Raw genomic sequence first — 23720 nt, forward strand, 5'->3', positions numbered from 1 at the left:
TGAAACACTTAAGCATTAAATAAAGAATCACAGAGACTTTTACAAGAAAATTAGAGCCTCTCCTTCCCAGCAAACAAATACTTAAAAAAACAAGCAGGATCCCAGAAATCATTCTTCAAAAAAAAAATCCCTTCCTTAGTCTGAAAACTGTTTAATGTTCCACTAGATCTATTATGACTCATTTCATGAGCAAGTGGAATCAACTAAAATAGTATTTTGAGACTATATCTCTTCTACAAGCTAGATCTGCTTCCCTGTTCCACAGTAGCTGGTGTGGCTACCAACAGCAAACTAGGAGATCTGCTTGTTCATCTTTGTTGGAAACTGACCCATCAAACCAAAACAAGGCCACAGATTTTGGCACATGTCTTTGGGTCATACTGCTCGAAAACCCACACCATTTCTTACAGTCCTGTTGGCAACTGAGCTAGCAGGACTGTTACTGCTGCCCCAAGAGGAAGTTCTCAGTTCCTTTCCTGCAGGGACTCTAGCACTAAGCAGATTGAGTTACCCTTCTTCTCCCGTCTCCACCCTCAAAGAAAGACGAAACCCTCCCCAACTAATGAATAATCTACAGGCCAGGGAAAAGGGAAAGTGCAAGGATGCAATACAGGTGCTTGTAAAAGGTAAGCAGGGAGGAAAGTAAGAAAGACCCTTCTTATCAGCAGTAATTTGACAGCATCTCTGAAACACCATCTGTTAGGTGTTGAGCACAAAATGCTAAGATGATTTACGCAGAAATTAAACCACCGTGGAGGAGTACTGCCTTTACCACCACTGATTAAATCTGATTTCCACAAGACTGGGAAATCAAGAGACAGGTCCTATTTCTTCTTGAAAATGCACAATCTTTCAATTTATCTAAACTGTCCTCTACAAGGGAAACACAAAGGAAATAATTGACATGATGTCTGGCAAAAGAGATGTCTCCACAGGCTTCCATTACCAATACATTTTGAGACTCTTCAGTGATTTTCACACCTAATAGGACACTTCTCACATCCGACTTGAAAATGCTTTCCCTCCCTACAAAATTTTTTGCAAACACAGATCATGAGAACTATTCACACTACAAGTTTTATCTATCTGGCACCACTGTAAATGCTGTAAGGTCCACAAATCTGTAAATTGTCCAGTCTTTTTATAAACAGGAGTGTTTCTAACTGTCCTGGAAGACACCTCTCAAACTGATGACCAGTTAAACCTGTAACTACATTACTGTCTTTTCTTTAAAACAAACATTCAGTTATCCTTTTATTTTTAGAAGGGTATCACTAGAATGACATAGACATAGTAGATGTACTAGAAATCCCAGTACAGTAATCTGGGTGAACTGCAGCAATTTCATTGTCTTTAAAAGAAAAGTTTAAGCTGAATTTTTCAGCCTTTGGACTGACATTAGCAACTAAATATGGAGATATCAATAATGAAGGCTGACAGTAGTTTAAAAGTAACAGAACTTCAGCAGCAGGTACCACATATCTGTTTTAAGTTATTTCTGACTTTTTCTTACACAGTGAGCTACAATTCCAAAGAAAATTCCAAATCCTGAAATAAACTACCTGCTTTTAGTGAGAGACTGCCAATTTCATTTTTGGCTCTGAAACAGCAATTGAGGAATTTAATGCAAGCTGAAGATTCTTTCAGCATCCAGATTTGGAAGTTCAACCCTAAATATCCAATCACTACACAACATTCTGGAGCTGATTTTCCTACTTTAAGTGGTGGCACACAATTAAAGCACATATATACAGTATTACAGCTTGCTTAGGCAATCTTCTTAATCAGTGAACACCTAAGCAAAAAGCTTTTTAAGATCTTTGAAGACAAAGCCAGATTGCAGTAGAGGTTAAACATTTCTCTGACCTTCCCTCCAAACTCAGGCAACGGACAATACAATACCACGACAATTTTTTGTCATTTGTACATTATTATTTAACTCACTAAGAGCACACAGTAATGCTTTATATATGCACACACCCATATAGCACAGAGGTAGCTTAGCATCCCTGCACTGGTGTTATCATCTGGCGGTTACACCTCGGAATGCAACAAACAAATGCATCCTCTGAAACACTTCTAAGAAAGCTAACCTGAACATCCCTAACACATCAGACAGGAGAAGCACCATCTATAGTCTGCTGCCACTTACATCCACCTCCCCACTGCCTTTGAGCAACAGTACTGATGTCACTTGACCTTCTTCTTACTGTTTTCTACTAGAAAAGAAAACCTCAATTCCTGGCTAAAAGAGCTTTTTTAAGAAAAGTTTCCTGCTTGCAGGTCTTTGCCTCCTCATCCAAGAAACCACTGGATCACGTAGGACACTGCCATCTGCTACACTATTTGACATTGCTAAAGCCTAGCACGCACTTTTTCACTGACCAATATGACTGATGTCTGTAAGAATGCCTCGGACTGAGCTTTGGCTCTGATCCTTCCTGAGCTTGACTTGCCAATGATTCCCAGATAACCTGACCTGGCTCTGCTCTTGATCAAACCTATTTTTCCTTATCAGATCTTGTAGAAACTGCTGGCACCTCAATCACACTCCTACTTTATTTTTCAGTTGACACAACGCTTGACTCTGTAACTAATAACATATCCAGATTAATCTAGTGCCAACATGATTTCCTTTTGACTCACTAATGACAAGTGAGTGGGAGAAAAAGCAGAAGACAAAGTCTAAAAGAGAAGGTTTAAGCCATAACACACCACATCTAGAGTAAGTTAGGGTCAAGGCCAAAAACAGCATCTGTCTGTAGTCCCCTGATCACTTCAGGGATACAAAATGAGGATACTCTAGCAGGCACAACAGAAATAAAGATACTAAGATATGTGAGCAACAGATAATCAAGACTTCCCCAGATTTATTGGGCACTTGGGAAGTATCTACCTAACTACCCAACAATTAGATACAAGCAAGTTTAAACTTATTCCTAGCAAATATACCAAGTAACTTGTTTGAATGCCCCTCTTTATTTAATGGAGTTTGTTTTAAGGAGAAATTTTTTCTTCAAAGCCTGTCGACCTATAAGGTGACTGATATGCAAAAAGTGAGAGCAATGCCAGTTTTTCTTTGCTCTATAATTTTTCCATTCCCCTATCTTTAGGCAGGGAAAATACTGTCAGCTATGGCCTCTATGCAGATTCTAAAGAACAAGATAGGAAGCATGCACAAAATAAGACTTTTTTTCCCATTTCAGTTGGAGCAGGTACTGCCTTTTAACAGTTGAGTATTTATAAGCACAGATATACCTGACATAACTGAACTGTAGAGATGCCTAATGTAAGATTTAGCTAGGAAAAAATGAGGGAAGCTACTCGTTAAAAAACAGCACTATCACAAACTTAATTCTAACGCTGTCTCAAATATACAATCTCTCAGAAGTACAGAGCTCAATTCTAGACTGCCTCCTTTAACTGCCAGTGACACCCCACGAACTGTCTTGCACACTTCCCGAGATGCAACTGTCCATAAAATCACTGTTTGTGCAGCCTCTCTCACTAGTCTGTTCCTATAACTTTTTGTACTTAGTGTATTAGCACAGTGTATTAAGCTAACTGCTTAATTCTTCATGGCATGCTTAAAATTAAAGTACTTGATAAACTAGAAGAGCACATGCGCACACTTGACATGCACACGGACACTTTCCCCAGTAAAGATTCTCTCTGAAGAATGAGCAGCCCATCTTTGAAAAAGCCCATTAGAACAGAAGAAAGCAAGCTTAACCAGGACAAGTCACTAAAAATGCAGCATTTCAAAAGTTTCACATCTGACAAGGACAAGGTGAATGTGGAACTTGCTTTCTGCTTCTGTCCTTCTCAGACAAATCAGGAAAAAGTACCTCCTGGACATTTTCTTCAATAGTTTCTTGAAGCATATCTCCAGAAAAAAAGCAAACCAAAGATGATGCTAAGGAAGTTGAGGAACAAGTAACCTAACTACAGAGGTGAATGGAAAAAACTGCACACTTACTGCTTGTAAAGTTTTTCTAAAAAGCAACCACGCAATGAAGAATTCAAGGAAATTCATATACCATTGGTAATTGGGCTTGATGTGATAGTTGTGAAAGTGGGGTGGGTTTTTAATTTTTTATTTAGTTTTCTTTCAATTCCCTCAGTTTCAAATTTTGGGTTCTGACCGAACTTTGTTATCTAAGGGACCAGAAAGATAATAATCCTATTTTTTCAAGTGATATTAAGCCATTTCAAGCTGTAACTGGAGCTCAGCCCCAGTCAGAAGACATGAACTAAGTACAGTCACTAACTCGAAGATATCCCCAAGACTTGCTTATATGAACCAGTTGTTCAGGTATGGAATCAAATAAACTGGCCCTCCCAGAAGCCTTATTTTCTGAAGGGATCATGATTATTTAGCACTTCATAGACACCACGATTCTTGTTCAGATCCTGACATTTTGGTTGCTCTGTATTCACTAGAATTTTCCCAATACTTTTGCCTCAGAACCTCTCTGGAAAATAGACTTTATTAGAACCACCTTGAGAACAGCACTCCTAAATTAATCCCAACTATTTGCATGAGGAAAAAAAAGATTCAAATATACCAGATTGACAGATTAAACTGACTGACTGGTTTTCCTGCTTACAATTAGCAGCAGTGGGAAAAAAAAATCCAATCTTTTTCTCAGAAAGGGGATACTTCCTGAGAAGAAACAAGACAACAATGGTCAGACATTTGGAAAAATAGCACTAGTTCAGTCATGAGACCAGCCAAGTTTAGAGGATTACATCTTTCCAGAGATGTTTCCCTATTCTGATACTGGAGTAGTCTTATACAGCCAAACGATTCAGATTCCTCTATGCTCTGAATCTCCTGGTTTAGAACCTTCTCTTCAGGTAAACAACTAATCAGAAGATGTGTGCTCTTCTTAATATTCCCCAGATACTTATGTGTGAGATGTCCTAAATTCTTATCTCTCAGCTCTGAGGAGGGTTCCCCCCCCCACCAATAGTTTCAATGCATAAGCAGAACTTTGACAACATAGCCCAAAGTGAAAGCCTGTTCATTTTCACCAACTTTTAGAGGCTTTAGAAATTAAAGCAATTCAGATAACCCTGACACAACAGGGTAAGTGTACCTCTTATAAAAGAGAAATTAAAATACTCCAGAGCTGACTTTGACACACTTACAAAAATTTATGAAAAACATTCAGAAATCAGTTCTGAAAAGTTCATTGAGGTCTAATAAAGATTTTCATACTCAAGATTCCTGTAAGTACAGCTGTTTCATTACTAATGCAGACTCTCTGGAAGCAAATCAACTGTTCAGTAAACAAAGCTAGAAGCAATTTTTATTTCTAGTTTTTACCTACTTATGATAGTTTCTGGTCTTGATAAACATGTATTTCATCAGTTGAACAGTTAGTTCTTCTGGGCAATAATACTGTAGCTTTTCTTGGGCAAAAATAACTGTTCAATTATGTTGAAATATTTTAACTGATGTCAGACAATCTTCAGAGGATTTTCAAAAAGCTGTCTGGGTGGTTAAGCTTATTCAGTGACATGAAATCATACTAACCACCTGAGAAACAGTCAGAGACCTGTGAACAAGCTACTGCAGCACAAACATGGCACCAAGGTTTAACTGGCTCTTTGAACAATCCGCAGGGACACTTACACAGAAAAAGCTTAACCAAGTTTTCCTCCTTGCACTGAAGGGAGCTATCTTGATTAATACTGCACACAGGGACCATAGCTGCAAAGCAGCTAACAGCAGCTGACCTTTTGAGACTAGTTCCACTGTCTATAATTAGTATAGTTGAATAAAATCTGATTTCTTTTTTCTTAAGTAAAAGTTTAGTCCCAGCTAGATCTTAAATTTAAACATAAATTTAATGATGTTGTAAGGGTAAAAACTGCCTACTTAAAGTCACCGATATCTCAAGATGGAAGTTTCCTGATGTGAGAGACTAGCAATCATCTGCAACTTGCAGTAGATTCACACAAAATATAAAAAGCATCTTCAAAGCAAGGAATGTAATGAACATTCTTATGCTAAGAATATGCTATGCTTCAACACTTACTAAGTTCAAGTTTCAACTTCATGCAAAAATTCTAGTGTGTCAATTCAAATGTGGAGTACCTTAAAAAGCCTATGCTGTAAAATCTATTTAAATTCCTAATGGAATTTGTAACATTTATCAGCTATATTCTTATTTTTTATAGCTGTTTGCCACGATTTTTCATTTTCTTCCTATTCCTGTCAAATAGTCATCATCCCCAGCAAAGTTGTCTGTGAATGTCCTCTACCAGCCAGACTTATAGTTAAAATTATGACCTCGGAATTCCTGAAGAAACTGAACTGCAAATAGTTTTTATGCTTGCAAAGAAAATCCAGGCAGGCAATAAAAAGAAACACAGACTTTAAAAAATACTACAATATATTAAATTCAATGTATAATTACCATGTTATAGTAACTTGCTATGCATAAGCTAGATATTCAATATAAAGCAAGTTCTGAGAACTGAACCCGTAATTTGATTACAGAGAAGGATCAGTATTTAGCTCTACAATTTTTCCAAGTTAATGGATTGCCACATCATGGTATACACAACACACTTTACCTGATATGCATCCTTCTGATTAAAAGCAGATGTATTTGTTTGTCTCTATAATTGTTACACTAAATTTTATCTTTCAAGCTTCAAAACAAGGTAAAACCCAGCAGGACTATAAGTAAGGCATGGAAGTTTTCTGAGTTAAGGTATTTATTTTCTAAGTGCAGTTTGAAAGTTAATCTAAGCTTGCCAGTTGGCTTAATATCTTAATACCTCTTCTTTGGAAAAAGGCATCTTAATTTCTCTTTCAGAAGCAAGACCTAGTCTTAAATTCCATCTGTATCTGCTTCATATCTGGCAATCCTAGCTCTACTTTGATTGTGACACTGGCTGCTGAACTAGTAAAGCCTTGTATCAGGTTTCCTTCTACAGACGTAAGCCAGTGCTGGGTTTAACTGCAATTCCAGGATCACCTTTTGTCTCTCCTGGTTATGCTTCTCCATAATCTACACACCATGCACACCCGTGGCAACACCAGAGCTTGCAGGTCAATGTATCATTACTTGTACTGTCTTCACCATAAGAAGTATGGGTTTTATTCAGGTTTGTTTAGATTACTAACACATCATTAAGCCACAGATATAAAGATTTCCTTCATCATTAATGATGATTTTTTGTTACTGGCCACTTAAACGCAGCTAGTGTAGGCCCTTTATGTACAAAGTACCCTTCCACAGCATGATTTACAGTAATTCTATTACAAATCAGGTTGGTAGCCAGAGAGAAGTCTTACAAATTCCCATACGTCATTTTAATTAAGATTAGGAGATTTATCTGTTGAAAAGACACTGATTCTGTGCAAATTGAGACTACTCACTACTAGCATTCATTAACAGGAATAGTATTAGCTCTTTCATGATAATTGAACCACGCCAGCAAAGTCCCAAGTAATTGCAACTCATGTTAAAATTCTGTTTTGACTCTCAATCCACACTTCCCTAACAGAAACACTGTATTTGAACATAAGCAACAAACCTCACTCAAAGTCACCCAAATTATATCTAATTTCACCAATGGTTCTTTTGTTACAGCTTCACACATCTGTCCTAAGGGTAACCTGAAAGACACCCAGCAACAACTACTATTTTCTGCGACATGGTTCTGATACTTGGGCAATGATGGAGGTGCAACTTTAACTGCTTCTTTTCACAATTAACCTTATTAGTTGAATCCACTGAGGCACATGAGTTTCTAAAAGCTCTTAGGTGCTTAATTGAATAGGGTGAAACCTGGGCAAAACATTCTATTCTGTTTCTGGCAGCAAGGCAGTAGCACTTCGAACCTAGGGATGGTTATTCTGCAGACAGCGTCCAACCCACAGGCAAACCTTAACTAGAAGATGACAACTGCAGATGTTGACCTTCACACCTCTGCCCATATGGAGATGCACAGACAACTTGGTTGCTCCTTAGGCAACTAAGTTGCCACAAGCTTCAGAAGAGGGTATTTAAGAAAAGCCCTGAATACAAAAAACCATCATCCAATTAAAACTAAATACCACTGAAAAAATCCCATCCACTAAAACAATTCCCCATCCTCATATCCCTCCCTCAAAAAAAACCAACTAACAGAAAAAAACCCCAACCTAAAACACAAACAAACAGTCTCCACAAAAAACAAATTCTAGCTAATATTTGCATGCAAAGTTGTGAGCTGCCATAGCTCTGCATCTCCTCTGTGAGTGGCTGATGCACCTTAGCTCCCCAGAACTCTCATTTAATGGGTCACAAATTTTCAAGGGGTGAAAGATCTGCAAGTCAGGAGCATAACCCCAAAGGTAATCAATTCACACTTGCAAGCCTGAGCTCATGTCCTCTCCCATGAGGACACCTACACAAAAAGCTGAATAATTTTAACCAAATTTGAATCACACTCATCCCCACACCACTTTCAATTACATGGACTAGATCTTTAGTAGAGTTACCAAATTAATGAGGGTTAAGCTTGTTTAATCAAGTCTCCACAAGATTCTATTTGAATCTCCTTAAGATCACTCTAGTTCACGTTTAGACCGTAATTCTTCGTTCCTCTGCATCTTCAAAGCTTGCCATTTTCTGGAGAAACCTGTCAAACCTCAAGACTCACTTTGCTAGAAGTCAAATTTTGTTTTGCATGGCAGTGTTTTGTTAGCTAGGTGGCTTCTGTGAGAAACTGCCAGAAGCTTACCCCATGTCCAATGCCAGATGGGCCTCCAGGACAGATCCACCGCAGGCCAAGGCAGAGTCTATAAGCAACAGTAGCACCTCTGGAACAATATACTTAAGAAGTGGGTTGGAGGGGTCAACTGTTGGGGGAACAACAGCAGCAGAGAAAGGAGGGAGAATATTCAAGAGCAAAGTGAAGAAGGAGGGGGAGGAGGTGCTGGTGCAGCCCATGGCGAGACAGGCTGTCCCCACCGCAGCCCATGGAAGTGCACAGTGGAGCAGAGATCCGTTGGCAGCCCACAGAATCCCCCAGGTCAGAGCAGATAAATGCCTGAAGGAGGCTGTAACACTATGGGAATGACATGTTGGAGCAGTTTGTCCCCAAAGGACTGCACCCCCAGAAGGGACTGCCACTGGAGAAGTTTGTGAAGGACTACCTCTCATGGGAGAGACCCCACAATGGAGCAGAGGAAGAGTGTGTGGAGTCCTGCTACTGAAGAAGGAGGAGCAGCAGAGACAACATGTACATTACTGACTGAACCCCCATTCCATACTCCACTATCCCTGTAAGGGAGAAATGGTAGAAAGTGTAGGAGCAAAGTTCCCAAAGCCTGGGAAGAAGGTCTTATTAAGATTTGGGTTTATTTCTCATTATACTACTCTGATACAATTTGCAATAAATTAAACTGATTTCCCCAAGTTAAGTCTATTTTGTCCCCAACAACTGGCAAGTGGTCTTCCCTGTCCTTATCTTGACTCACAATACTTGTTCTGTCGTGAGTTGACCTTGGCTGGATGCCAGGCACCCACCAAAGTTTATTTATCACTACCCTACGGCCTGCACAAGGGAGAGAAAATACAATGAAAGGTTGATGAGTGGAGGTAAGGACAAGAAGAGATCACTCACCCAATCCAATCAGAGGTAAAACAGGCTGAAATTAGAGATATTAACTGAATTTATGACTAGCAAAATCAGAGCAGGATAAGGAGAAGTAAAGTAAGACCTTTAAACACCTTTCCCACACCACTTCCTCCTTCCTAAGCTCTACCTCCTCCCCCAGCAGCACAGGCAGAAGGGAGTGGGGGTTATGGTCAGCTCATGACATTGTTTCTCCCATTGCTCAGGGAGAGAAGGCCTTCCCCAGCTCCAGTGTGGGGTCCCTCCCACAGGAAGGAGACCATGAATTTCTCCAATGTGAGTCCATCTCACAAACAACAGTTCTCCACGAATGGCTGCAATACGAGTCCATTCCATAGGCAACCGATGCCCTCAAACTTCTGCAGCAAGGATCACTCTTCCATGGGGTGCAGTCCTTCAAGGACAGGCTGCTCCAGCATTAGTCCCCCACAGAGTCAAAGGACCAGGACATTTCTCAATTGTGGGCTCCTCTCTCCATCAGTCTGCAGGTCCCTGCCAGGAGCCTGCTCCAGTGTAGGCCTCCCACGGGTTCACAGCTTCCTCTCAGGAATCCACCTGCTCTGGTGGGGGTCTCCTCCATGGGCTGCAGGTTGATCTCTGCATCCTCATGCTCCTCCATGGGCTGCAGGGGCACAGCACCATCACCATGGGCTGCACCACAGGCTGCAAAGGAATCCCAGCTTTGGCGCCTGGAGCACCTCCAGCCCCTCCTTCTCTACTGACCTTGGTGTTTGCAGAGCTGCCCCTCTCACATATTCTCACTCTGCTCTTCTCTGGCTGCAGTTGTGACTGTGCAATAACTTATTTTTTCTTTCTTCTTCCTAAATCTGTAATCACAGAGGCATTACCATAATCTCCAATTGGCCAAGCTTTGATTAGTGGCATGTTCATCTTTGGAGCTACCAGAGACTGGCTCTGCCACACATGGAAGAAGGTTCTAGTAGCTTCTCACAGAAGATAAGGCCCTATTGGCTACACACTATCAAACCTTGGCCATGCAAACCCAATACACTACCCCATAGTTGAGGAGGGGAGTAATACAGCAGCTTTGGTGGGCACCTGATGTCCATCCAGGGTCAACCCACAACAAATCAAACACACTGATAAGGTAACAAAAGATGTCCAAAGGTTACTGAAATGCAAAATTGACTCTAGGGTTTTGAATGGACAGACCTTACTAAATGAAATCTGCATGTCTGTCTTCTAAGAGTCATCTATTATTTAGGCTATGACAATTACAATCACCACAACATCTGAACGAGCATCATCACTACATCCTTAATCCTTCACTGAAGAGTAACTTTCAGCAAATTAAATACAAGCATCTCAAAACAATCTGTATTTTGGGCAAAGTAAAATCCTTCAGGAAACCAGTCTCTCATTCCCACATTGCTTAAGGGGCCTGTAGTTTACCAAATGCTTACTCTGTTTAGGTTCTTGTGATCTATGACTTCTATGACTTTCACTTCTACCACAGCAGATCCAGCAATCACTCTAGAAGAGAGGCCTTAGCTTTTCTCCGTGAAACTTATAGCACCAAATTTCATTTAAAAAGTAGTCTAACAATAAGATTAAGTAACAAAAGAATTGCATTACCTGTAAATACAAATATTTTTAAATGTACATATTTTTCTTTGAAAAACATTTTTGCAAACTGCATCTTAAGATCTTGCCTCTGGCTAGAAGCAGAACTAGTTAGCAAGATTGCACATTGTTCGAAATATTGGTTACTGCAGTTTAATTATGTTCAAACTAATGTGCACTTAATGTTGCTTCTTCACTGGTTTCCTGGCTAAACATGACTCAGATTTTTAGCAAAAAAGGAGAACTTCAGGACTTTTTTGTTCTTCAAGCATAAACCTGGACACCTACTAGATCTTTCTGTTCCAGGCTCCACATGAGATATTATTTTATCACTCTAATTTTTACTCACATTGATATAGCACTTTCCTTCTGAGATTACTCTTAAGAGTTTGATGAAAAGCAACACACAGATCAAAAGGATGCCAAAAACAAGCACATACAGTGACCTAAAGCACTTAATTGTAAGACCTCATTTTCAGCTCCCCAGTCTTTGCAGAATTTGAGCTTCCACACTTAAGTTTTCTATGCAACATCTCTGGTTGAACCTCAATTTAGCTTTGGGCAATTCCTGAAATAAAAGGTTTAGGGAGATCAGGACAAAAATTAGAGGATCATTAAAAATATAAGCAAATATAAAAATTTAAGCTCAAATATAAAGAAAGATGAAAATGTAACAATAAAATAAGGACATACAATAAGTACAGGCATATATAGCTATGATTCAGAAATGCTTGCTTCCCTCTCTAGTATTCAGATTTAAAAGTAAGTAGGAAACTTACACAAAAATAAGAACATTTGAAGACCAAGCATCCAGATAAAAAACTAGTTATGAGTGCTTGCTTATTATAGTATTACAGCATCTCTCTATTCGTCTTACTCAATGCCCACAGAGATTAAGTGCCAGGGTGTCTCTTCTTTGGTGAAATCCCATCTAATCTGCTACAAAGTCAAAAAAGATGTATCAGAAAAACTGAAGAGTGATATTCTCCAGCATGACAGTCAGCTATTCTTGCCTCTTCAGTGCTCCTTGATGCCACAGGACTACTACAGTCTCTTTGATTCCACCAACTGACAAGTTGACGACAATTTGGCATCAGTTTCTAGGAGCATGGCACATTCTGAAATAACTTATCTTGGTAGAGGTTGGATTTTTGAACATAATATTTCACAGCATGCAAAGAACACAATTCAAAGGCATTTTGAACTGTATACTTGTTGATATAAAACTACCCTGGAAATTCACCTATGGATTGGTATTATATTTGTAAGAATTCTGAAGGTGAGTTTGCACTTGCCACAAACTCATTTTTGATGCTCATCATCATAGAACCCATGAAAACACATAGTATTTTCTGTATGCTTCTACCAATATAAACAACAGACAGTAAATAACAAAAGGACCATTCCCCGAATAGGAATAAAAATCACACTCACAGAATGTCTACTGCCCATCAAATCTCCTTTTTAAACAAGTCAGAAGGGTCACAAAAAGACAGTATGATATACCCTTATTCATACTAACTATATAAATATAACTCCAGAAGCGCAAGAGTCAAGATTTTGCAAGCTGTATTAATTTATACACTCTCCCAACCAAAAGAAAATCCTTCAGCAATATTTTATGTAAAAAGCAATCATATGAAGCCAAGTAGGTGACATTTATGGGTCAACTTGTACATCAAGCTTTCAGAATGTTACCTTGTAGGTAGCTTCACAGTGAAAGATGACAGGAGGGTTACTGACCGCATCTTACAAACTCTACAATCCCCCATAACTGCCTCACATTTACAAGATTAATAAAAGGTTCCTGCACGTTGCTGGGCTGCCACCCCACACACCTGGACACAGCCATGCATACAGAACGGCTTGAGTAGAAAGGTACCTAAAAGACGATGTAGTTCCACCAGCCAGAGACAGGGATACCACCTCCTAGATCAGGTCGCTCAGGGCCCCATCCAGCCTGACTTTGAACGTTTCCAGTGATCAGGCATCCACAACTCGGTATCAACAGTAAACGTCACCCACATAAATAAACCAATCTAGTCTTAAACACTGGATTGCAGAGAGTAAGATTTTTTGGCAACTTCCACATTAATGGAGATTACTTCCAGTCCACCCTTCTGGAACAGTTTGCAACTTTCCAGTAGCCTTCTAACAAATCTCTTCTAGGGGAGGTATTAGAAAAGATGTTGTAGAAGCTTGATTAACTGTGAACAAGGACCATACAGTTTCACAACTTAACTATCACTGTTATCTGGGTTCTGATTCCAGCTACTGTTCAGCATGCTATCTTCATCTCAAAAAACACTGACCATGCACGAAACCTCTTAAAAAAAAAAAAAAATCAAAGTAGCTGGTCTGACTGCAATTACCAAAAACACTTTCACTTCTGTAGTGCTGAGGTGCCACTCCTAGTAACAGGTTCTCCTATCTCCTGTACCTCCCCTATGGAATTCCACATAGATACCCCACAAGTATCTGCAGCTCATCCTTGACAGAGACGTGGTGGTACTGACATTTTTGCTTCCTCCTGATATATGAAACATGTTTTTAAGAAACTTTTTTTCACTGCAGACAAAAAAAGTGAAGGCACAACTGGTTAGATTTCAGGAACAGAGACTGTGAGTGGGAAAAATAGGACAAGACTTCAAAAGCTAAGACAACTAATGCAGAGTAACAAAAAGAAACAGTTGCAAGGACTAGCTGTGTTCACAAATTATTTCAGATGTACTGAAAATGAGGTTAGACTACATATGTTATCTGGGCAATAGTTAAGAAGTTAATTTAAGAAAAGACTTCTGCCATCTAATGTCACAAAAAGTTATAGAGAAAACCATACTAATAGAAATGCTGAATTACATATTTGCCTTTAATCCAGATTACCTACTGAAATTAGGTAATAACTGCTATAATTAGAGCAAGTAAGAAGTCACTTCAATGTCAACAAATCTTGATGCAGAGAACACATTCTCCTGAGTTTCTATGAAAAAAAATTAACTACAGAGCCTTGCTTTGTCTTCAGTTATGAAAATAAACTCTTCTCCTATTACAGGTCTTCAAGACTGTCCAAAAATTTAATGATGTAAGGTTTCTCACAGCTCTACAATTAGGGATATATTGAAAATTATTTCCTTAATGAGTAACAGTGGCACACAGTATCCTTTTTGCAGAAGACCTGGTCAAGTCATTCAGATTTAGGCCAGCTTCCTGTGTTGCAACAGCTGCAGGAATGATACCAAGTGATCTAAGAAAGTACAGATTTCCTGAAGAGAATTTCAAGCTGGGGAGAAACATGAGATGTTGCTTGACTGCCACAGGATGCAAACACCAATCCACTAAAAGGGCTAGGCTGTCCTACTCCTGCACTATGGTCTAGCCTTCTTCCCTTGCTCAGGAATGAACTAACCATGTGGACTTACTTGGCAGTCGCTTTTTACAGTTGCATAGCAGGGATTTACTTCAAATAACATCAAGTCCTTAGATTAATAGCTATAGAGTGCTGACTGGGACAGTGTACAAGATATTGTCAAATGCCTCTTCCTGGTTCACCTCTGAAAAGTTTCTGTAATTCTGTAACACATATTCTCTAGGGTGCTATAGTGACTTCCTACTGCTTCAGTAGTAAAAATCACTATTAAAACACCGTTCTTGAAAAAGAAGCACCCTGAATAGGTAGAGAGCCCCCAAATAATTTTTCAAATATTTCAAAAAGTTGCCTAATAGGCAAATTTCCAACCTGGTGTTTACAGCCTGCCTCCCTCTCCTTGCTGCTAGAAGAGAGAAACATGCAGTATGTCAGGAGTTCACAGCAGCATGAATGAGCAGGCACACATAAAAATAAAACACTTCACTTTTAGTTGTCCAATGTTTCTTTGCACATTCTAAAGCTTGAGAGATGAGAATTCCAAGCCATAACCTACTGCTACTTTTAAAGGTAACCTCATTTAACTGCTTCATGAAGAAACAGTCTCTGTACCAGCAGACAAGGTCTTCGATTTTCTCCAATAGCATTTGCCTACTACAAGCAAACTGCCATAACTTCATCAAAATATTACTTCTACTATGCCTGTCTCACCCAGCTGCCTCATGGATGACAGGCCTTAAGGAAAAAGCCTTACATTAGATGCCCTAAGGTACTAAAGATCTCCTACACTCAACTGTTACTCTAAGGTACTCAAGATCTACTACACTCAACTGTTAAACAACTTTGAAAATTCAGTCAAGTTGAGAACAGGTCTATTAATGGCATTCAAGTACAAAAGCACTTCTTTTTTTCCCCTGCTTTATGCAAGAAGAATAGAAACAGACCATCTTAACCACATCTGATCAGGAAAACAACGTTTGCCTTGAAATATGAAGGTGCAGTTACTGTAGATACTCCTTTAATCTCTCTGAACAAGGAGGCTGTCTAAAATATCCCTCTACCTGACCTAGATGCAACAGAACACAGCAGAAGCCTGCCCCAGCTCAGCAGGGATTCAGCACACTGACACCACACAGTGCACTTCAGTCTGCTTTTGGATTTGTTCTGAGGTAAAGGAGTGGCAGCATCCACAACCACAAGCTAAACACGGATTTCTATCTCACAGTTTACGCTGAGGGATCCGTTTTACTAAGAGAGCAATTTTGATTAAAACTCTCAACTTGAGCCTAACCTGACGAACACTCTCAAATGTCAGCTAGGTATCTGAAAGTCATCTAAGCACTATTTAGAAAGGCCAATTCATAAAGGATCCGCCCACCCTCTCAGCATACATCCAAGGACAAGAGGACCTGTTTTTATCGGAGATATTCTTATCCTTAAGAGCACCTCTCCGTACCTAACCCTGAGCAGCTAGCAGAGCTCTGTGGATGACAGGATTGGCACGGTAGCAGTAAGCATCAAGTACTCAAGCACTTCTGTGACTCTTGCACTTCCCACATCCCAGATGATAGGTGGACAACTGTTTATTTTAGTTCCCTGTCACATTTACTAACTGTGAGATCACAAGCTACAATGCAGCCTTCAGCACACTTCCTTCCTCAGCCACAGAAACAATTTTTTTTCCTTTTGTAGGCCCTCACCTAGATTCCCATCTGTTTGCCTCTGTTCCAGAAAGGCCCTCAATTAAAAAGACAGTCAGTTTTACTCTGCAAAAATTGGCACAGCACAAAAAGAACTGTCATGGTTCACTTCAGATTTATTTTTGATGAACTGTCCTACAGGAGAGCTTTGGAACAAAATAGTACGATTTTAATTCTGCTCAGAAAACTTATCTGGTGCACATATATAGTTACAGAAGCACAGGCACAGACAGTAAAAAGACTATTGGGCTTTTTCCCCCATATAAAAGTTCTGGTTTTACTTTTCTTTTGGTCTTTCAACTCTGTTTTGCAGATTATTTCACCCCCAGGCAGACAGGTGCTCCAAGTATGATCATCTTTGCCGCAAAAAAGATACAAGGCACTTACATTGCAGAGTGTAATTCCAAACTCAGTTACTTGAGTACAGATAATAACATGGTTTTACACTGCAGCTCTAAGTTAAACCTGAAGTAGCTCATATCACTACAAGAAGCATCCCTGAAAACACACAGGTACCAAAGGAATAAAACATCACATCTAATTAGTTAAAGTTTATTTCTGCAAAGCCTTTAATGTGAATAGTACAAGTATCCCCCACTATTCCCTCAGTTCATTTTTATCTAGAATGAAGTCCACGGGATAGATTTGGAGCAAGAGAAGAAAAAGATGCAATGAATAATAAAAATGAAGACTTAACTCTACCAAGTTCGGTTGGGTTTTTTCCCTCCCAAAAACTTGTGATTTTAATATAGAGGTAAGTAATCCAAAAGGCAATAACTTAAATAATGTTCAAAGTTTTTCATACAGATAAGACTCTTTCCAAAGGGAAATACACTTGTTTTTAAATGGTTATTCTTAAAGGTAATGTGATTGCTTCATTGCCTTTTAATTATAATTCATGGAAAGGAAGAGTGTTATTTGTCTCCTCTTCTTGTAACAGTAATTTCAACATATACTTCACTGTGAAAGAGTACTGAAAAGTCTTTGTCATACACTGTCTACACATCTCATTCTGGGGTAAGATGTAGCTGTTATATGTGGAAAATTACAATTATACTAATCAAAACATCTAAATGCAAGAACTCATACACAATCTATGTGATTTTCAGGCTGGGCATCTCTGAGACACCCTCTCTCTTGGAGCTGTACTACCTTACTATCGTACCCCAAAGCAGTATAAAGACCTTCCTCTTTTTGTTTCGTTTACCCTGAGCAGCAAAACCTATGCCTTCAAGATGGAAATGGGAGTAAAAACACGCTATAATTTTTCCGCAGAAAACCTTGGTTTCTCATTCTCTTTTGTAATCTAGAACAGTGAGATTTGGTTTTATTCTCCCCTCTGCAAACTTTGTTTTCCTTCCACCACTTCTTCACCAAAGCATGTAGAAGGGTACAAGGATCTCAGGCTCATCAGACGGGTTTGGCGCAGGAAGTGTCAGTCAAATTCTTCCATTTGCTTTGACACGGGTGATGGTGGGGTGCTTAGACGAGGCGAACATCCCTGTCATTTCCTTCTCGTTTTGTGATAAGCAGGAAGGGAACTCGCAGGCTGTCTACTTGTCCCACTCCGTGGCCACCCCAGGCACAAGCCCCGGCGGGCTGCCCCGGCCGGCCGCGCCCGGCCTGGCCCCCCCCGCCTCGCCCCCACACACCGGCCGGAAAGAGCGAGCGGCTTCTCTCCCGCGGCCGGACTAGGTGGGGCTCGGCTCGGACTTCCCGCTGACAACGCGGGCGGCCGCCGGGCACCGTCCCCTTCCCCGCCCGCGGCGGGGCCGAGCCGGGCGTCACCCGCCCCTCCCCGCGGCCGTCCGGGCCCCACGTCGCGGCCCCGACCCGCGGGGTTACAACTTTCCGCTTCCGCTCCAACTTCTGCTCCGAGGACCGGCGGGCGGGGGGGGCGGCGGCGAACGGCAGGGCCGGGCCCTGGGCCCTGCCGCGACGGCTGCCCCTCAGCGCCCCGCTCCCCCCACCCCTCGGGGTCCCACCACGCCTGAGGCCGGACGAGGCGGCGGCTCCCGGTTTCACTTCCGCCATGTTCCAGGCTGGTGCCCCTTCCCTCAGAGCGCGCCGCTCCCCGCCGTCGCGGCCGCCGCCACCACCTCCCTCTCGCCGCCGCCCCCACCCACCCCGCCCCGCCACCTGTACCAGAGACGCCGCGCCGCTCCCCGCCACAGCGGCGCGGCCCGGCCCGCGCTGCCCGCCGCTACCCACCGGACAGCGACAGCGCCTCCGCTCCCCGCCGACCGCGCGCCGCCGCCTCGCCGGCCGATCCCGCTGCGCTGCGCCCGCCGCGCTCCGCTCGGCTCCGCTCGCCGCCTGTGCCGGGGCGCGGCTCGGGGCCGTCGCCGTGACGCCGCACGCCCAGCCTCGCTCTGGCGCGGCGGGGGCGGAGGGAGGGGCGGGCGCGGGGAGGGCTGACCCCGCGCGCCGCCCCCTGCGCACGCGCGCGGCCGCCCCGCCCCACCCCGGCCCGGTGCCGTGAGGGGCGCCGGGGGGGCCGGGGCAGCGCCACCCCGCTCCCCGAGTTCGTGTGCGCTCCCGGTGGCAGCTGTGGCTCAGTTACAGCTCAGAGCTTCGCCAAAAGCACGCTAGGGCTGCCTCCAGTTAATTAAGAACGTAAAGAGCTGGAAAAGTAAACCCCAGAGCAGTATTGCGTTGGTAAAAGGGTGTTGAGATCCCCTGGTGAAGGGTGTTTCAGAGATGCCGCATACTGCTGGTTTTATGTGGATCATTGTGCCTCTGGATGTGAACGGTCTGTCATTAGTCTTGCCGATACAAAGCAGGATCATCAATGCCTGCAAAAAATTACGGTCTTAGCTTTTCTGTTATTTTAGTCCTAAAATATGTAAATCGCTTTTTCCCCCCTGAGTGTCACTCATATTTTCCAGTTACGGAGGGTTTAGCTGATAAAGATTAAAAATAAATGAGCATTTGTGTGTCTAGGAAACACTTAGTAAGCAAATAGTTAATGTGGTGCTTTCAGATAAAACTTGTTCTCAGGAAGTCCAGGGCACTTCCACACTTACACAAGAGTGTATAAAACTGACAGGAAGTTGCAGTGAGGCTTCTGGCAAGGAGAGTGGGTGTGGAGGAAGCAGAGGCTTTCTGTTTGTGGGACAGAGATAGAAAAGGGAGACCATATGACTTCAGGCGAATCTGTGGGAGATGCTAATACTCAGAGCAGGGTCAAAGGATGACCAGTGAAATGAACTGACCTTGGTAGGGAAGATTTCATCGAGGTACAGGGCATCCAGAAAGCGATGCACTTCAAAAAGTATTTTTCTTTTACAGTGTTGCTCCCAAATCCTGAACGTCATAAAATCTCTTCCTAAGTCCAGACAAATCTCCTGGTGTTTTACAGCTTAAACCTGTGTGCAGTCCTTTGATAATGAGCCCCTGTAAAAGATGGATAATGCAAGAGAGCTCTGGTTGTGAGAAATCAAGTCCATAGAAACTAGTCCTTTCTCAGCAAGGCATCCTATGCAGGACAAAAATCATTAATGAGATGAACAGGTGAAATATAGCCTTTCAAGTGAAAATCAGAAGAGCATTTTGTGCAATTATTAGCTGTGTAGCATATTAGCTCACCAGACAGAAAAAATACTTGTGTTCTTATTTTTTGCTGTCACTAGATATTATTATCAGTACCCAGAAATATTCAGAGGAAAAGAACAAAGATATATATCCTCAGCCCTCACAACTTTCTTCAGTGAACCAGGTGAATCACAAATAACTTGCAGTGTTCCAGGAACAGATACATGACATTAGTGTGATAGTATTTTACAGTGTACCTTTAATTGTTCTGTGTTTTTTAGGCTCTGGAGTCAATCCTCCTCTTTGCTATACTATAAGAAAAGAGGAAGGTGGCCTTTGGGAGTCTTGAGTAAATCTCTGTGAGCAGGTCCTGGTGGTTTGAGTTTCATATAGGGGTATCTGGAACTTAGTATTTTACAAGAAGTGTATATACACATATATAAAGATATGGTTTGCTTAATATAGATATGTTTGGAGATTGATCTCTGTAACCAGAAGAAATAGGCAATTAGGATTCATTCTAAGCGAGAGACCAAGTGTTCCCCCTGCCCAACTCTCTCAGCCACATAGTTTGAATGCAAATTGGGCCCTTAATTTTGGATTTTCCTATGAATCATCCAGCTAATCCTCAGCACAATTCTTAAACCAGCTTTACTCATATCAGTATGACTGGCAAATAGCAATTGGTGTGCTTGTTAAGCATACTCACCTGGTACTTCGCAGGGCTTGTTCTGCTCAGCTTGCTCAGAGTTTCTACATGCCTAATGACTGATGGTCACTGAAGCAGCTGAACAAGTGCTGAGGTTTCCCTATGATAGAGCAACTCCCCAAGAGAACCAGAAATATGGGTGAAATGAGGAGGATATGACCGCTGTTGTGTTGAATAGGAACAACACAGATACATCAGCTTGCTTTAGTGGGCCTGTCTGTGCCCAGCACTGGTCAGGAATTTTTAAAAGAAGAAAGTCAAATACTCAGCTTTTTATTCAATGAAAAGCCTGTTTACTCAACAAAAAGCAGTAGAGACCAGCTTATGCACATGAATCTTAACATCAAATAGATGTTTCTTCTTCACCTTTCTAAAGCACTGTAGCACTTGTCCTTTGTGCTGTAATCTCTGTCTCCCAATTTACCAGTTGCCTGCATGTACTTCAAAACCCTTTTATTTCAATGACCAGTGCTTAGCTGGAGGTAGCTCAGTCTGCTTATCACTAACACAGTAAGCCATCTGATAATGTCATGGCTCTTGTGAGGAACAAGAGAAGATAGAAGATCCCCTCTAAAGGAAGATGAGGAGTTAAATACTGACAGTTTCATGGAATTAGTGGGGGACTAAGGTGGGAGTCTATAGATTATTTGGGGAAAACAAAGTAATATTTTTAAAACGATTCTTTAATAAAAGCTTGGCAGGACAGCCTTTGGTCTCCTCCATGTAATTTTCCTAACTTTGCCTGCATTGTTTTTACTGGGACTGCATGGGTGTTGGAGTGAAGAATGTGGCACTATGTGTATTGCAGTTTCATTACTGCTGAAACACAGCCATCTCTGGGACAGAATGCAGAGCTGGCTTGTGCCAGCAAACTCTAAAGTTAAATGGGTATGTGGTGCCAGGGAATACAGTGCTGCCTGCATGCCAGCTAGCTATGAGCTTTTCTAGAAATTTGTCCTGAAGGGAAAAAAAGCGCCATTTGGTAAATCCTAAGAGGATGCTCTACTTTCAGAGGGGAAGCGAATTTCTCATCTTTTAAGGGGAATGGACTGAAAGGGATAAATTCTTAGCTCTACAACTTGGCTGTTCCAGCTAGAGAATGGTTACTAGATCAGAATGTGCTTTGGATCATGAGAGCAATAAAGAGAAAACTTCTTCAACTCTAAAGAAAAATAACATATTTTTGAGACATAGATATGTGAGATTCTTTTCATTCTGTATCATCCAACATGATTTTAATTTGTTATTTCTCCATACTCAGAAGATTTAGTCACACAGAGTGGGAATACCTGTCTGTCTGGATGGAACCTTGAGATGTTTCAGGGATGTGCCTTCCCCTCCAGACTCAATGCAATTTCTCTGTCTTTGTATCTGTTGATACAGCTTCAGCCTGAGGTTTTTCACCTGATAATTATCAGTTCTACTCCTTCATCATCTTCCCTTCAGACATAGCTTCCATTATGCAGTTCTTCTTAATGTCTCTTCATTGCATGTTCTTGATGTATTGCAGTTTGCTAGTCAAAATTGTTTAAACATTGGTTTAATCAGAAGCTTGACTGAAACTTAATATGAAGATTTTTTTCTCAGCTTTTTTTTAACTTTCTGTACATTTACCTCATTGTTGAGGAAAATCCTGTCACTTTACTCCTCTTCTTCCTCTAAACTATCTTTAGTTAATGCTTTTTCTTATCTCTAAGTGATGCTCCAAGAGTCCTCAATTTATCTGCCAAAATCTCTTACTGAGCTAACCCTTTTCCTTATCCTTGGCCAAAATCCTATTATTTGTTCGTACAATATAGTCCTCCCTTTATCTTGTGGTTTGTCTCCTTCCCTACCCTGTGATAACTTTGAGGAGCAAAATTTACCTTTGTTTTTTTAAGCTGGGAAAGAACAAGCAATGGCTGCTACTGCAATTTAAATTGTAAATGTCAGCATTTATTTACAGGGGTGTAATTTTTAATCGGTTTTCCTCTGTCTTTGAGAGACTACTTTTATATCACTGCAGTTACTTCAGATAAAGCAAGGAATAGCTATTTCACAACATAGCTGTTGTGAAAGGACAGTCCTCTGAATTGCAGAGGGATTCAAGAAAATGTCCCGAGCTCTGGAATTTAAACTCTTAAAAATAAGGTTTCTTTTGGTAAAAGGAAAAGCCTACTTTATTTTATCCTCTGTGGAAAAGATCTTTCAAATTGCTTTGGACAACCAGCTCATCAGATAAGGAACAAGATTGTCACAGCAACATAAGTGCTTTAAAAGTGTAAATGAGGAATAAACTAGAGAAGGAATGTAATTACCTGGAGGAAAATCTGTCCAGGATATGGGTGACTATTTCTCTCAAAAAAAGTCATGCACACATTTTCACAGTTTCAAAGCTTCAGAAACTTTACTTCCCTGCTTTTCCAGGAGAACACTTCTAGCAGCGTGATGCAGAAAGCAGGTTACTATCTTCTGAATCACCAGCTGCTCTGATACCTGGTAGTTGTTCAAAGTCTGCCATAAAAGGGCTGGGTGCAATGGCATTGTGATGACTGATTACAGTGTGTCAGTATAAAGTTGTAAACTTAACAGTTTCCTCATTCATAATTCTGCACTATTCCCAAGAATGTCCTTCTTCACCTCACTACCAGATATATTAGAATAATGCATCGAGCAAAATAGACCAGCCTGATCAAAGAGAGCACTGGGTCCACAGTGGTAGTGCTGTCAAGTATGGGGAAAGCCGATACTTTTCACTCTGCTTTATGAGAACATGAAAGTACAGAGTTTTTACTTGGTAAAAATGTGTTAATAATCATAACTGAATGTCAGTAACAACATTTTAACTATTGTACTCTTCTTTTGTTCTTTGATTCTTTTTTCCTTTTTCATTGCTACTTGTTTTTAGCATACTCATTTATATCCAGATTCTGACTGCTGGAAATGGAAGAAAGGTTCCTGTTGATTTTAATGAGCTTTATACCAGGACCTAAATTCAACCCTTGAGAAATGTGCAACTTTTAATAATACTTGCATTTAAAATATATATTCACTTCTGGTTCATGTCAATATTAAGACAGGAACAAATATATTTAACAATGACATGCCTAAAAATACTCCATGTTTTGTCCTGCTTTCCCTAGCAGCTGAATTATATCCCAATTAATACAGCAATTTACACTGACATACAGATATGGAAGTGACT

General features: G+C 41.1%; 1 protein-coding gene across 1 annotated transcript in view; it reads right to left on the minus strand.

The window, feature by feature from the left end:
• RAP1B (RAP1B, member of RAS oncogene family) overlaps positions 1 to 18572 on the minus strand; it is a 34097-nt gene extending 15525 nt beyond the window's left edge. The window contains exon 1 of the mRNA XM_033058213.1: positions 18505 to 18572. The gene's annotated coding sequence lies outside the window, so the exon portion shown is untranslated. The remainder of the gene's footprint in view (positions 1 to 18504) is intronic.
• Positions 18573 to 23720: the final 5148 nt, after the last annotated feature.

Source organism: Catharus ustulatus, chromosome 4 (assembly GCF_009819885.2).
Source record: "Catharus ustulatus isolate bCatUst1 chromosome 4, bCatUst1.pri.v2, whole genome shotgun sequence".
Lineage (NCBI taxonomy): Eukaryota > Metazoa > Chordata > Aves > Passeriformes > Turdidae > Catharus > Catharus ustulatus.